We start from the raw sequence: 16,307 nt of genomic DNA on the forward strand, positions 1-16,307 counted from the left end.
AAGGCCAGAGCGCTGTGGTTGTTTTCGTGGACCAGGAGGTGCGTGGTGGGGCGGGGATTCTCTTGAGGAGAATGTGTGGAGCCCCTGGGAGCTGCCGAGACCCTCCCCTCCCTGGCTAGTCTGTCCTAAGTCACAGTCCACCACGCAAGTGGCCTGTCCTGTGGACGCCGGGTCCTCCCGCAGCGAGGCCTTCCTGGGATGTTCCAAATGAGAGCCTGGGCTGCGTGGGGGCCTCGGTGCACCTAGGCCCCGACCTGGCCCAGAGCTACGACCCTGGGCCCATCCGAAGCCTGCCCTCCCACAAGGCCACCTGCAAGTCCGGGCTTCCATGCCCCTTGGTCCCTGACTGGGCCAGACGGACAGGCAGAGGCAGACTTAAGCGGGTTCCCACCGCATGTGCGTCCCCACAGTGGGTCAAGTGGGTGGGATTCCAGAGGGTTTGCACCCTTACCTCCCTGAGGCTGCACTGGGGCCTCAGCCCTGAAGAGATTGGCCCTAGGGCCTTGTGCAGCTGAAGTCTTGTGTAAATTGTGGCTCAGAGTCCAGTGCTTAGACAGCATCCAGAATAGGTGGATCATTTGCATTCTTGTTTGATTTTTGGATTAATGGGTGGAATGTCTTGCAATTTTTTTCTTAAGTATTGGGCAGGGAAAGGAGTGCTGTCAACTAGTGGTGTTAGTACACAAGCTGTAATGGTGTTAATTAGTGAGATTTAATTGCACTGGGTAGTGTTGTGTTGTTTTTTTTTTTTTTCCAGTGCGGTACCATCTGACTCAGAAGAGTTCTGTTTAAAGAATTAAGTTGTTCAGTTAGGCAAATTTCAGGCAAATACTCCTTCTCTGAGCGATATATCCCCTGTTAATATCAGTGTTAATTTTACAGGCAAAATAGTTATGAAAGCTCCTACAGATGTGGATGATTCAGGATGGAGGTCAGTGTCCCGGAATAAAAGGAGAAAACAGTACAACCTGGGTGATGATAACTCAAGATTTTGAAGAAACTTGTCCTGGATAGTTTAGAGTTAACACTGAGGTTAGAATGATAGACTTTAGAGTTTTGGATTAGCTATTTTAAATCTTGAAATGATAAAATAAAATCCTTGTGGTTTCTAAATGTGATCATTGGGAAAAACATCAACAGATGTGATTTAGCAGTTGTTGACTACTACCTTCTAATTTTAACTGATTTGAAGCCAGTATATATTTGATAGAGCATTAGAAACAGAAGTTGAGGAAGCTTTCTTCTCTATTAATTCTTCTAGCTGAAGTAACAGGTTAAACAGTACGTGAAACTGATTTCTACCTGACAGTACCAGTTAGAATAAAAGTACTAAAAGTACTTTTCTATATTTGAGGTTTGAAAATGGTCAGCTGCTGTTATTTTCTATCTAAGGTTCTGCAGTGACTTACTGTTGGAGGTAGAATAAAATCTAGGCTCATTTCTATTGTTTTATTAAATGTTTTCCTTGACTACCACTCAGACCTGATTGTTGTACCTTTACTCCACCTGTTCCAGTCACAATGTTTCTTTGCATTTTTTGTTTTCTGAGTCTGGTTGCTTTGTTCTATGCCATAATGTAGTAGACTTACTACATTACTACATTACCTCTCCATCAGGGCTTCAATACAACTGTTCTAAGCAGATTTCCCCCTCCATTCTCACCTCTTCATCTTCACCTCAATTGGATCATCATGTTTTATTGTCTTTAGAGTACATTAGTTTTTCAGAAGGTATAATTATAACTGTATATTGTCAGCCCTACTCATTTTCATAGAAGCTATAGAAGGGCAGAGATTATGTCTGTGACCATATCACATCCAACAGCGTTTGAGAATAGGTAGGTAGGCAGCCCATGGATATAATCTCAGCTACACAGCAATCTAAGGCATGAGGACCACTTCACTCCAGAAGTTAAGACTATCTTTGGTAACATAGTTAGAACCATTCTCTATTAACAAACATGCAAAACACCAATAAAAGGAAATAAGTGATTGGAGAAATGAGCATATTCATAGTTTTAGGGGAAAGAATCCTGGGTGAGAAGAAAAGATATAGGAACAAATGAAGAGTTGAACTTCCAGGAAAGATGCCATCAAGACCATGGTAGTGAAATTAACATGGGAGATAGCATAGGTGCACACTGAGCTAGAACTGAGGTTAGAATGATAGAAATAGCAGGTGTAAGTCTAAATAGCTGGAGAGGAGTGAGGGGGAAATTCATGCCTGATGGCTTTTATTCCCAAGGAGGTTAGGTTTTTTTGGGTAAGATTGTAATACAGTGTGTTTGACTTAATGTTGTGAAGGAGAGGACACAGCTAATGTGGATAGTGAGCCAGCTCAAGATAAGCAAAATGATGAATCATGTGCTGACCCACCCTTTCCTGTTTGAAATACACATCCAGTTAAAGTATGCCTCAATAAGAGACTGGGAAGAACATTTTAGTAGGAGTTGCCTCTCTAAGGGAGAGAAAAGGAAGTTACAGTGTAGTTTTGTACTCAGAAGTCTTAAGACAATTAAGTGCTGCATGCCTGTTGCCTTGCATTGATTTTTAAGTGTTCTCTATTTGGGGACTCTCAGAAAATATTATTTCTGAGCCTTAAAGGAGAGGCCACATTTTTAAAATGAAGATGAAGAAATTTTTCTAGATTGAGATGAACTGTTTAAGCTAGAGTTCAATGAATGTTTTACAAAACAATGACTATAGTTGGGTACAGAATGATTTCAGTGGAGGAGCTTTAGGGCTGCCATTTTTTTTCCTTAGTTTAACAGTGTTTTATGGCAGTGGGAAATTTGTAAGGATTTTGAGTTTAAGATTGAAAGTGTATTCCTCTTGTTGTTTAGGACAATAATTGAGATAGCGTATTTTCTTAGTACTTACTAAAAAAGAAGAAGAAGAAAACGCCACTTTTGTGCCAAATAAGGCAGTCATATCTACCACTTGTTAGGTCATTTACCATAGGCCAGATAGTTTGTTTAATCTGAATCTTAGTTTTTTTCTTTTTTGAAAAGAACTTCTACATTATAGAGATTGGGGGATTAAATGAAATAGCTATACTTCTTTTTAGTTGTACTTTTGTTAACTTTTTTTTTGTTGAAAGTCTGTGAAGAAGGTTAATCTACCAGCAAAAATATATACTGGGAGATTGAGATGGAGAGAGCCCATAACCTTAAACAAACTTTTGTACTCAATCCAGGTGGAGTATTAAAAGCCTTGCACTAGAATAGTGATTTTCTCTTCTGACAGTAGAGGAGAATGAGCACATAAACATTTAACTCTCCTTCCTAAATATTATAGGTAGACTTCCAAGCAGGTCATTCAAAAGCATAAGACATTTTTATAACTTTCTATTCTATTTTGGAACAAGTTTGTATTTCACATCTTGTTTCTGTTTGTGTTAAAGGTTTTCTTCCTAATCATCATGTAAATATATAATGGCAACTGTACCATTTTCTATACTGTGTATATTTGAATTTCTTGAAATATCATGTTTACCCATAGTTCATACCACAGTTTGAAGACTACAGATCTGGAGAATTTAGTCAACTGACGACAAATTAGGTCCAACTAGTTGGTGTGTGTGTATTGTGTCTGTGTCTGTATGTCTGTGTCTGTCTACTCTTGGGTGTTGTAAAGAACAGTGAACTCATGAGAGGAATTTAGAATGCTCGTGGAAAGAGATGGCTTTATGTGGATTTTCATTATATCATATATTAACTTTCCTAAGTGGAAGAACTTCTATGGGAGAGAAGGTTTAATCTTCAGTGTGGATTGAGGAGGGATTTTGTTGCTGACATCATACCATTCTCTTAATCCATAAATCTATAAATTGGCAGGAAGTGAGATTTGCTTTTTGGAACTAAAAAACTGATACAAAATCAATCCTCCATTACATACAGATTTAGAACTAAAAACTATTGATTGTTCTTCAGCCTATTTCAAATCTTTAATAATCTGCTTCATTGTCTTGATTATTGTAGTTTAGATTTCTGTTCTAATGATTTTCTCATAATTAAATGTAAGTGTGTGTGTACTGTTAGCACTTGGGAGGCAGAGGCAAAAGGATTTTAAGGCTACATAGTTAAACTCTGGCTTAAATACACAAACATATATACTTGCAGATGCATATGCATGCACGTGTGTGCTCGCACACCCCCCCACAAACGGACTAAAAATGGATTTGATTACATCTATCACAGTCATCTGTGTTTGGTAATACTGTGTTGGCAGTAGTGACTTTCTTTTCTTCTTGGCACTAATGAAAATTGTTTTCTACATACATTTTTGCTCATTCTTTTCATGACTCTTCAACATTCAGTAGATGAATACAAACTTATAATCTCTCATCCCTGCTTGCTTGCATGCTTGTTTGCCTGCTTGCCTGCCTGCCTGTCTGCTTCCTTTCCCTTTCCCTTTTACCGTCCCTTTTCCCTTCCCTTTCTCTTTCCCTCTCCCTTCCCTTTCCCTTTCTCTTTCCATTTCCTTTCCTTTCCTTCCCTTCCCCCACCCCCGTCTTCCTTGCTTGGTTGCTTTATTGTTAGGAAGGGGTTACTCATTCTTGCACATTCCATATAACTGATTTGAGACTCTTAATATTTTTATGTCCCGTATTATTTTGAGCATATGGTGTCACCAGTTATTGTGCCTGACAACATATGGGTTAATATTTGTATGGTTTCCTTCCCTAGGAAACTTAGTCTAGTTTAAAACATTTCTTTTTGCTACATGTGAAGTCTATTCTCTTCCTATGATTTAAAAAAAAATATTTCATTGTTTTCTGAATTCCTCACAACATAAATGATCCGAACAATATATTTTTTTCTATCTACCAAATATGGACAGCCAGTACCTTCTCCTAGAATGATGATTCTTTGGCTCTTGTCTAGTATTTGAGTCTTGTGTTGCTTTCTTTCCCATTTATAAAGTATGCAATTCTTAACCTTTCATTTCTATTCTTTTTCTTACCTTATACAGGCCATTTATAGGTCCTTATTGTGCATTTATTTGAAAAAAAAAAAGAATATTCTTAATGTTTTAGACCAAATATTTGTCTCTGAGAGTAAAAGTTTGAGAACCACTGTTTTACATTAAATGTTGTTATTTTGGGTGATTTGCTAGAATCAGTGTAATTAGGAACACGGATGGGCACTGATATTATGCTGATATTTGATTATAATATTACCATCCAGGTGGTCTAGACTATGCCTCTGTAATATTTTTGAAAGGATGGTCATTGCTCTGGTTATGTAGCATCAGAAATTACAACAGTAGTGCAGATTCTTGGTAAAGAGTTTATAGATAGCTTTTTCCTCAGATTTGAGAATCATTATTCTAGAAATGTACTGTTAGAAATTTATTTTAGGAGGATGGAAAAATATGGTGGCAAAACAATAGGAGATCACCCTTTACTCTCTCTAACCACAGAGATTTAGGGGCTTAACGTGTATTTCTCCCCAAGAGATCAACAACAATAAGTATATAAACAACTAGAGAATCATATAAATGGGAAAAAACCTCATAACTTGTACACATGAGGACAGAAAAATTGCAAAGAGCCCTCCCCCATCCAATGCTGGCAGCGTGGCTAACCTGCAAAAGTGATCCCCTGGCTGCCTGGGACTCCAGGACTGACCAGGGAAATTGCTTCATCCAGACCCAGAAAACTTTCACAGCGCTGTACCCAGACAGTGCAGAGTGGCTCCAGGGAAGCCAAGAACTCCAGGAGCCAAGCAATGAGACTACAGCATCCCGAAGAAGAGATTCACCATAGTGTTGCAAGTCAGCCTACAGCCAATTCCAGGACCAGTGAGTACCCTGCTGGGAACCTCCCTCCCCCATGGGAGACCAGTGGTGGTGGTGACCCACAGAGCCTGGCCCAGACCCCTCTCTCCCACCCAAGAAGGAACACCACACTTGGAGGGGACAAAGAAGCCAGAGCCCTTCCTCATTCCCCCTCACTCCATCTGTTAACTTCCAGCTTGAGGTCACAGGTACTCATACAGGGTGGGCACTAGGACTTTGCATCCTCCACAGCTCTGTCTTTGGGCAGTGAAACCCAGCCTATTTGAAAAAGACACAGCCAAAATCTGGAGCACTTGTAGGAGCCTGCCCCTTCAGAAGCCTCATGCCCATCCTGGAGGCCTAAAGTTAGTCTCCCTAGCCCTTCCCAGCAAACAGGTGAACAGCTGCTGGCAGAGCGTTACCTAGTGTAGAGCCATGAAGCTCATGCACATGTACACACAGGCCAGGGACCAACCACTGTCCTACTGAGGGGCAGGAACCAACCCAGGGCCGAAGCACAAAGTTCTGTGCTTTGAGAGGGGTCCTTCAGGAGACCTGAAGTTAGTCTCCCCAACCCTCCACAGCAAACAGAGGTGAGCACACAGCTACTGGACATTTGCCCCTTGGTCTAGAGCCATGAAGTGCTCGCTATGCATACACAAGTTGGCAGCCAGGCACCAGCCACCTGAAGGGTGCAAACAAACTCAGGGCCAAAGCCCAAGCTCCTGCACCTCCATGGCATCCTGTCTTCCCCTTCCCTGAAAGCGCATGCCCATCCTGAAGGGCGGAGAAGACTAACTTCAGCCCTCACAGTGGATATAAGTGGACAGCTGCTGGCAGATCACTTCCTGGTATGAAGCCACAAAGCGCATGCACTTGCATGCACAAGCTGATGGCCAACCCCGGCCACTGACCGCCTGAGGGGCGAGAACCAACCTGGGTCGAAAGCACAAAATCCCATGCACTCATGTGAGCCTATCCTTCCCAAAGTGAACACCCATCCTGGAGGCCCAAATCTAACCTTCCCAACCGCCCCCTGGAGACTAGCTCCAGATACATTTTTTTAAATTAAATTTTTATTTTTTGTGAACATACTGTACAGAGGGGTTACAATTACATGGGCAAGATAATGAGTATATTTCTTATCAAGCATTGCAGCCTCCTTTGTTTACCCTTCACATCTCTTCCCAGCCTCCCCCCGCCCCCCCACCCAAACCCCTTTCCCCCTCCCCCCTCCCCCCTCTGCGCCCCCCCCCCCCCCCCCCCCCCCCCCCCCCCCGCACCAAAGTTGTATAGGTCATTTTCTTTTTTTTTGGTCAGCCATGGGGCTTGAACTCTGGGCCTGGGCGCTGTCCTTCAGCTCTTCAGCTCAAGGCGAGCGCTCTACCACTTGAGCTACAGCGCCACTTCCGGTTTTCTGGTGGTTTATTGGAGATAGGAGTCTCATGGTCTCTCCTGCCTGGGCTGGCTTTGAACCGCGATCCTCAGATCTCAGCCTCCTGAGTAGCTAGGATTACAGGCGTGAGCCACCAGCGCCAGGCGTATAGTTCATTTTCGACATGACAACTTGTACTTCTCATAGTTGCAACTGGTCCACCTGTATCCTTAAACGACTTGTTTTCCCCATCTCCTCCACAAATTATACCGACATCAAATATAGTGAAAGCAGGGTTTATACTGTGGGGGAGGGACATACAAAGCAACAAAGAAATAATCTTATAAATGCGTTAGAAACAAATGCATGAAAGAAAAAAACATTTAAATACATATCTAAGGGTTCATTTTCCTAACATCACATTATCTGACCTTTTCTGCTTGACTCATACATATGCTAGATATTGCAAGTAAGGGAAACCATGGTCTCATATCTAAAATATACTTGGAACTCAAAAAATTAAACCCCCCAACAACAAATCCTCAAAGAAACAACTGCCCAATAAATAAGTGGGCGAAAGACTTAAAGAGAAACTTCTCTGAAGAAGAAAGAAGGATGGCCAATAGACACATGGAGAAATGTTCAACATCCCTAGCCATAAAAGAAATGCAAATCAAAACAACATTGAGATATCACCTCACTCCAGTTAGAACGACAAAAATAAAGAACTCTAACAACAACAGATGCTGGAGGGGATGTGGACAGGAAGGAACCTTACTTCATTGTTGGTGGGAATGTAAACTTGTTCAACCACTTTGGAAAGCAGTATGGAGGTTCCTCAAAAGACTTCACATAGAACTCCCCTATGACTCAGCAATCCCACTTTTGGGCATTTACCCAAATGTTTACAAACAAGACCACACTAAAGCTACCAGCACAACTATGTTTATTGCAGCATTATTTACCATAGCTAACATCTGGAGCCAACCCAGATGCCCCTCAGTAGATGAATGGATCAAGAAAATGTGGTATATATACACAATGGAATTCTATGCCTCCATCAGAAAGAATGACATTGCCCCATTTGTTAGGAAATGGAAAAACTTGGAAAAAATTATATTAAGTGAAGTAAGCCAGGCCCAAAGAAACATAGGTCCCATGGTTTCCCTTATTTGCAATATCTAGTATATGTATGAGTCAAGCGGCAAAGGTCAGATAATGTGATGTCAGGAAAATGAACCCTTAGAAATGTATTTTAATGTTTTTTTCTTTCATGCATGTGTTTCTAACGCATTTATAAGATTATCTCTTTGTTGGGCTGGGAAGGTGGCTCAGTGGTAGAGCACTTGCCTTGCACGCTCAAGGCCCTGGGTTCGATTCCTCAGCACTGCAAAAACAAAAAGAAAAAAGCCGGAAGTGGCACTGTGGCTCAAGTGGTAGTGCGCTAGCCTTGAGCTGAAGAGCTGAGGGACAGCGCCCAGGCCCCGAGTTTAGGCCCCATGACCGGACCCAAAAAAAAAAAAAAGATTATCTCTTTGTTGCTTTGTATGTCCCTCCCCCACAGTATAACCCCTGCTTTCACTATATTTGATGTCAGTATAACTTGTGGAGAAGATGGGGAAAAACCAGTTGTTTAAGGATACAGGTGGACCTGTTGCAACAATGAGAAGTACAAGTTGTCATGTCCAAAAAAGCTTTACAATGTCGGTTGGGGGAAGGGGAAGGGGGGGGGGGAAGGAGAAGGATTAGGATTGGGGGGGAGGGAGGAGGCTGGGAAGGGATGTGAAGGGTAAACAAAGGAGGAGGCTGCAATGCTTGGTAAGAAATGTACGCATTATCCTGCCCATGTAATTGTAACCCCTCTGTACAGTATGTTCACAAATAAAATAAAATTAAATTAAAAAAAAAAAGCTTAAGCAAAGCATGCAGTCCCTGAGTTCAAGCCTCTAGACCAGCATTAAAAAAAATAAAAAGAAACTGAGGAAATGCTTGTTTCTCAGTTTGAAAATAAGTGTCTGGTTCAATAAATGTGCTTACAGCATGCCAGTAAAGCTTTGTACAAATTTTCTAATTCAGAAGTATAAATGTAACTAGCACAAACAATCATTTGAGAGTTTAATTTCTTACATTCTGTTCACTGTTTTTCAAATAACAAAGTAGTAGATATTTTGGTTTACAAAAAAGAATAAGATAAGAATAAAAATGAATAAGAATAACAAATATTTAACTAACTTTGATGTTTCTAATTTCAGAAAACACCAACTAAATGGTTAAAATTAAATAAGTATAAAATGAGTTCAATTTCTGTATTAATGAAAATAAAAACTTGTTGTGGAAGAAAATTATATGGGTGGAGAAGATTTTGTAAATACTTCTCTACAAAGTAACTAATATCCCTGGGAGAATTTCAGACTGAAAAGTAGTGAGATTGGTGGGCTCAAACTAAGGTTCTCCAAAGGATAAAACTACTTGGGCAGTGATAGAGTTCAAGGGGAAAGCACGATGAATGGACTGACATCCATCTCTGACATACTGAGCAAGTAGAATTGGAAGTGGGGATCTACAAGGCCCAGAAAAGTGAAGAATGTGCTACTGTGGAGACAGGGTAGAGAGGTGCAGCTTCCCCTTCCTCCACCCTTCCCCTTCTCTGAAGCCCTCATTCCTAAGGGATGGGTTAGTCTAAGGGTTGTGCTGAGGTCCTGAGAGGCTTTGGTCAGAAGTTGGAGTAAACTCTGGCCTCAGGAAGCAAAAGCTAACCTGATGGCTATGAGGTATCTGCAGAGATGTGGACCTGAGCACTGAGGACAGGCATGGGAAGTCTTAACTTTACATAGACATTCCAGTGTTTTGTTCAGGAAGACAGGCAGAAATCATTTTCATCAGTAGTGAAAATAAGAGAAGAAAGCAGGGAAAGGCAGAATGTAATATTGTTCAAGAAGTGTAAACATCTGTAGCATGTCTAGGCAGAGGAGAGGTGCTGGGTCTGTCTGTTTGATGTGAATCACAATCTGAGTTCCCTAGACTTGATTTTTCCACTTATTATCAACTCCTTTTTCAAATCCGACAAAGCGATTAGGAGGCAGGTTGCTTAAATATACTATTAGGAAATTGATCTTCCATATCTCAAAGCTTTGTCACTACTCTGTGTTATCTCTAAAGGGCTTCTCTAAGCCTGTGGACTGGGAGCCACAGCTGGAAGCCCAGCAGTGAGCAAAGCATGAGTGGTGCAGTCCCTGAAGTCTCATCGCCTCAGGCTGGGAAGACAGTCTTTTCCCCTGGAAACTATTTGGGCATTCCCAAGCTACTGCTTGCTTCCTTGGCTCCAAATCTATCCATTTTCCACATCCCACTCTAGACTTACAGTGTCTTCCTAGTGGCTGGATACTGCACCTTTCACAAGACAAATGACAAGTCCCAATCAGTGGCACCCACAAGCAGAGGAGAGTAAACAGGGCTCTTCTCCCTTGAATCACCTATGGGAATCCTAGGTAATTCAGGAGGCTTCCAAAGACAGCTCAGATTTAAACAAAATATAAGATAGAAGCTTCCAGAGCTGTCCAGCCTGCAGTGTGACAGAGCAGAGACCAAGTGGAGGCAGGATGGATCCTTGGGTAGACACTAGGAAACAGCAGACACACCATATTCAAGAGAATGGCATGTAACGAAGACAACAATAACTGCGTTTACATTAGCTATTGGTACAGTAATCCTCCTTTATCTATAGTTTTTCCCCATCCAAGACAAGAGTTTTTCCTGTCAAACTCATATCTCAAATTCAGAAGCAAAAATCCAGAAATACAATTGTGGCTCAAATGGTAGCATACTTGTGTTAAAAAGCCAAGCACGATCCACAAATCAGCCAACGACAAATGCTGGAGGGGATGTGGAGAAAGAGGAACCCTATTACACTGCTGGTGGGAATGTACACTTATACAACCACTTTGGAAAGCAGTCTGGAGGGTCCTCAGAAAGCTGAAGATTGACCTCCCTTATGACCCAGTCATACTACTTCTAGGTACTTACCCTGAACAACAGGAACCAATATACAAGGACACATGTACCTCCATGCTTATTGAAGCACTGTTCACAATAGCTAGGATATGGAAACAACCCAGATGCCCCACCACAGATGAATGGATCCAAAAATTGTGGTATGTATATACAATGGAATATTATGCAGCCATTAGAAATGACAAAATAATGGCATTTGCAGGGAAATGGATGGAGCTAGAAGAAATCATGTTGAGCGAGGTAAGCCAAGAGCAAAGAGACAAATGGTACATGGTCTCCCTAATAAGTGGATGTTAAATCCAATATGTTAGGTGATACGACAAAATTAACAGGACTTAAGAAACAAAGAACTTCCACTCATCTGGTCAAACCACTACTAAATAACCCCATGCTGCTGATCACATGTATGGTGTATATGTGTATACCGTTATATGTTATAGACCGTGATAGACAATTTGCTCCAGGAAAGTTAGAATGAGCTTGTGACTTTAAATGAGCATCATTATTCCACAATAGTGTGAAATTTGGGAAATTATGTAATCAATCACAATTTTAAAAAAAAACCACCAGAAAACTAGAAGTGGCGCGATGGCTCAAGTGGTAGAGCATGAGCCTTGAGCTGAATTGTTCAGGGACAGCTCCCAGGCCTAGAGCTCAAGCCCCACGACTGACAAAAAAAAAGAGGGAGAGAGATCTTTCATGCGATTGTTTCTAACATATTTATAAGATTATGTCTTTGTTGCCTTGTATGTCCCTCCCCCATGGTACAAGCCCCGCTTTCACTATATATGATGTTGGTATATGTGGAGGGAAAGGGAAAAAACAAATTGTTAAAACAGGGATACAGGAGGACCCATTGCAACAATGAGATGTACAAGTTGTTATGTCAAAAAACGAACTTTACAACTTTGGTGGGGGGTTGAGGGGGGAGGATGGGAAGGGATGGGAAGGGGAAACAAAGCAGGAGGCTACAATGTTTGATAAGAAATGTGCTTATTATCTTACCCATGTAATTGTAACCCCTCTGTACAGTATTTTCACAATAAAAATATATTTTAAAAAAAGAAATGTACTCACTACCTTGCCCATGTAATTGTAACCCCTCTGTATGGTATTTTCACAATAAAAAAGAAAGATTAGTATCCTTGTGGTTCACACACTTTGGTCATTCTCACAAACTAGCAAAAATTGACCCCAGTCCCAGCTACCAAGACAAGAAATCATCTTGCAATTAAAAAAAAATCCCTGTCGTGGGGCTTGAACTCAGGACCTGAGCACTATCTCTGAGCAATGTCACTCAAGCCCAGCACTCCCAATAGCCAAGAGCCTCTTCTGATTTTCTGGTGGTGAATAGAAGATCCTTAAATCTCAGGCTTCTGAGTAGCTAGGAGTACAGGTGTGAGCCACCAGCACTGGGCTCCCAAAAGTTCTTAGGCTGGAACTGGTTTCTCCCTCCAGCCCCCCAGTCTGCTCCCCTCGCCTTTCACCTGCTTCCCATCTCCAGGAAGCCCACTGCACCTGGGCCAGCTTCATGTTGTTTGGTGTGCCCAGCACAGTGGGCACAGCTACCTCCAGCCAGCACATAAACAGCATGAACTGAACAACAGACACCATTCTTGGTGGCCCCCAATCTGGGCTTGCAGTGACCACTACCACACAGAAAGCCACAGGTGGGCAGCCATGGAACAGCGGGCACAGACAGACCTGGTGTGTGTTGCTCCTGGATGCCAGGTTGCCAGGTGGCTGCCAGCAGTAGCATAAAGAGTTTGGCCAGAGGAAGGTGAGGAAAGCGCCCAGGGCTCAGCTCAGCCCAGGTAAGCTGAGCTCCAAAAATTGATGATGGGCTCAGGCATCATCTAAGCCAGGACATGGTGTCAAGAGTGCACTGGGTCAGGTGGTCAGGATGCCAAGCACACTTTAGAGGCATGTGGAAGTAGAAGGGGCATCATCTGGACTAACCAGACCACGTACCACCTCACTCATCCCTGGGATCTGTTCACATCTCTGCCTTCTGCTGGGTAGGAAGGATAAGAGGTGAGGATGGCTGGCCAGAGTAGAGAGTGGGATGTTAGAGAGTTCTCTAGGTCACTTGCTTCACATCAAAGGGCAGAACAGACACTGGGTGTGGCCAGAGTCCAGCACTGTGCCCCCCAGGTGGATGTTCTAGTGGTCAGCTCCTTTTGTATATGTTCATGGCAAGCTTCCTTGTAGCAATCCAGTGAGCCAGTGGAGCTTTTTCTTTTTATTAGTGTTTTTCAGTTTGTTTTCTTTTTCATGATACTAAGTATCTGTAAGATGCACAGGATTTGAAGGCAGGATGAGAAGCTTTAAATTCTGGGAAACCTCCTTCAGGTGGGGCTTAGAGGACTATGGGGAGTCAAAACCCATGAATTTGGTCATCCATTGTCTTGGACTTGATGGACCAAGTTAGAAGGTGTGAGTTCTCACACCTTGGAAGAAGTTTTATTGCAGGTGTGAAGTGGGCTCTTAGGACACTTACAAGCCTGCAACATGGTTTCATCTACAGTGAAATGTTCAATTACAGATCTGTTTCTCCTTATAGTTCAGTCTCCTTTTCATCCCCTGTACTCTGGAAGCGGTGTTTGTGTGTTCCTGCCTGTGCTGGTTTGTGATTTCACACAAGCAATTTGAGGTTCCTGGGCTATTGTGTTATCCAACTTTTTGGTACATTCGTAAGAATACATTACACTCTGAAGGTATAAGTCAGGACCATGGAGTTAATTCTATTCTAGAATATTCCTGCAGTGTGTGGTTTCTGGAGTTGTGACAGAAAAAACTGCCCCTATTGGGTATGTCAGGACTATTTTCTAGTATGTCTGTTGAACATCCCTTCAAGAGTGCACTCAGTGCTGGCTTACAGTGTTTTCTTACACTCACTGGAACAGTGCATCTCACTTTGGCTTCTCTTCTCTCCAATGGCCTGTGCTGGGTGCCTGAGTTGGTCTCACTGGGCTGGACTCTAAGCATGAAAGTTTCTTTCAAATTATGTAGATTAATGTAGTAAAGCAGGCTAGGGGTTTGCTGCAATTTCTTTCCAGGTGTTTCTGAGAAATTGAAAACTCTATTCATGGTGCTAAAATATGGACTGGAGGAATGGCCACTTGCACCTGGCTCATTTTTGCTTTTTATAGTTCATTTTTAAAGTACATTCTCATACTTTTTTCTTGGGCTGAACTCACACTGCAATCCTCCTGCTTCCATCTCCCACAATGATGGGATTACAGACATGAACTACCACATTCAGCAGTTTAGTCCACTGATGGCATAACTCCTCATTTATAAATGAATTTTATAGGGATGATTAAAGTCTTTACAAGCAATACATGTATGTAATGAATAAACTACACGTTAGCTGTTTTTATCATTATTATATAATAAATACATATTATGAGACTGTGTGTGTGTGTGTGTGTGTGTGTGTGTGTGTGTGTGTGTGTGTGTGTGTGCTGCTGTTGGAACAAGGCAAGCCCTCTACTACCAAACTATATCCCTAGGTATGAATGAAGTGACCATCAATGTATTTGTGCTGTGTGTCATCCATTCTCAATTAGATACCACAAACATGATGGCTTAAGACAGAAGAATCTATCCTCTTACAATCTTAGAGGTTAGATGTCTGAACAAAGTAATATTGTGCTGAAAGGAAGGCTTGGGAAGTATGGTATTAGCCTAACAAAAAGCAGAGCTCTGGTAGGACTTTTATTCCTTCTAGAGTCCAAGTGATTAAACAGGCACTATGAAATTCCAAAGAAAGAAATGAAACTCTGAGGATTTTTTTTTAATGAGAGGGAAACTGAAAGGAAATCTTAGATTAGAGTTCATTGTTAGCTATAGGCTGAAACTGAATGTCTCTCACTGGTGGTTAACTTCTGTGTGCCCTAAAGATTAATACATTCCTTAAGTAACAGAGCCTTTTGAAAGTGCATGTAGGGGAGTACCAGTGGCCCACATCTGTAATGCTAGCTACTCAGAAAGCTGAGAGCTGAGGATGGTGGTTAGAAGCCAGCTCAGGTAGAAAACTCCTCATAGGATTCTCATCTCCAGTTAACCATTCAAAAACTGGAAGTGGTGCTGTGGCTCAAAGTGGTAGAGTGCTAGCCTTGAACAAAATAGCTCAGGAACAGAGCACATAACTGACAAAAAGAAGTGCATGTAATTTGACAACACTCTCTGGTTATCTGAATCATTTCAGACTTCCTTTTTTTTTAAAAAAAAATCCTGTTGGTTGAGAGGCTTGAACTCTGGGTCTGGCCACTGTCCCTGAGCTCTTCAGCTCAAGGCAAGCACTCTACCACTTGAGCCACAACGTCACTTCCCATGTTGAGGTGGTTAACTGGAGATAACAGTCTCAGGGACTTTCCTGCCCGGGCTGGCTTTGAACTGCAATTCTCAGATCACAACCTCCTAACTAGGATTGTAGGCATGAGCCACAAGTGCCTGACCTTAGATTTCCTTTTATATTCCTGGTTTTTACTCATTTTTCTAACCTTTGGAGCATAGCATCAATTTGTGGATTTGATTCAGTATTCCTGAAATCATGGTTCTAGACCTGTTTACAATCCTCTTGTTTTCCTAGAAGGCGAATGTGTCAGAATTGGACTGTGATGGGGAAAATTTCAAGAAAGTGTCAAGGGTAATCAAATGAAAGGTTGTTGAAAAGTGTGCAAATTGTACAGAATCCAGCCTGTTGAAGGGAGAATATGTGAATAATTATTTTCAAATTTATATAAAGAATATAATTGTCAATCTTGTCAAATGAACAAATGTAGACTGCATGCACGTGTGTGTGTGTGTGTGTATGAATGTGTTTTGTGCTATCAGCTGGTACTCTACTACTTGAGGTATACTTTTCTGGTAAGTTGGAGACAAGAATCTCTTGGATTTGTTTGCCTGGGTTGCTTTCTAGCCACTGTCCTCAGATCTCAGCCTCTTATGTAGCTAGGTATGAGCTGCTAAAGCCTACTTAAAAACCTCTCTCTCTCTGTCTCTCACACACACATACACCCATACACCCACACTCCCCCACACACATACACCCACACCCACACCCACCCACCCACACACACACACTTTTTTCAGATGGGGTCTTATTCTGTTTCCTAAGACAGCCTAGAGCTTGT

The sequence above is a fragment of the Dipodomys spectabilis genome, unplaced genomic scaffold, assembly GCF_019054845.1.
Source record: "Dipodomys spectabilis isolate Male_0828 unplaced genomic scaffold, ASM1905484v1 ptg000098l, whole genome shotgun sequence".
NCBI classification, from domain to species: Eukaryota; Metazoa; Chordata; class Mammalia; order Rodentia; family Heteromyidae; genus Dipodomys; species Dipodomys spectabilis.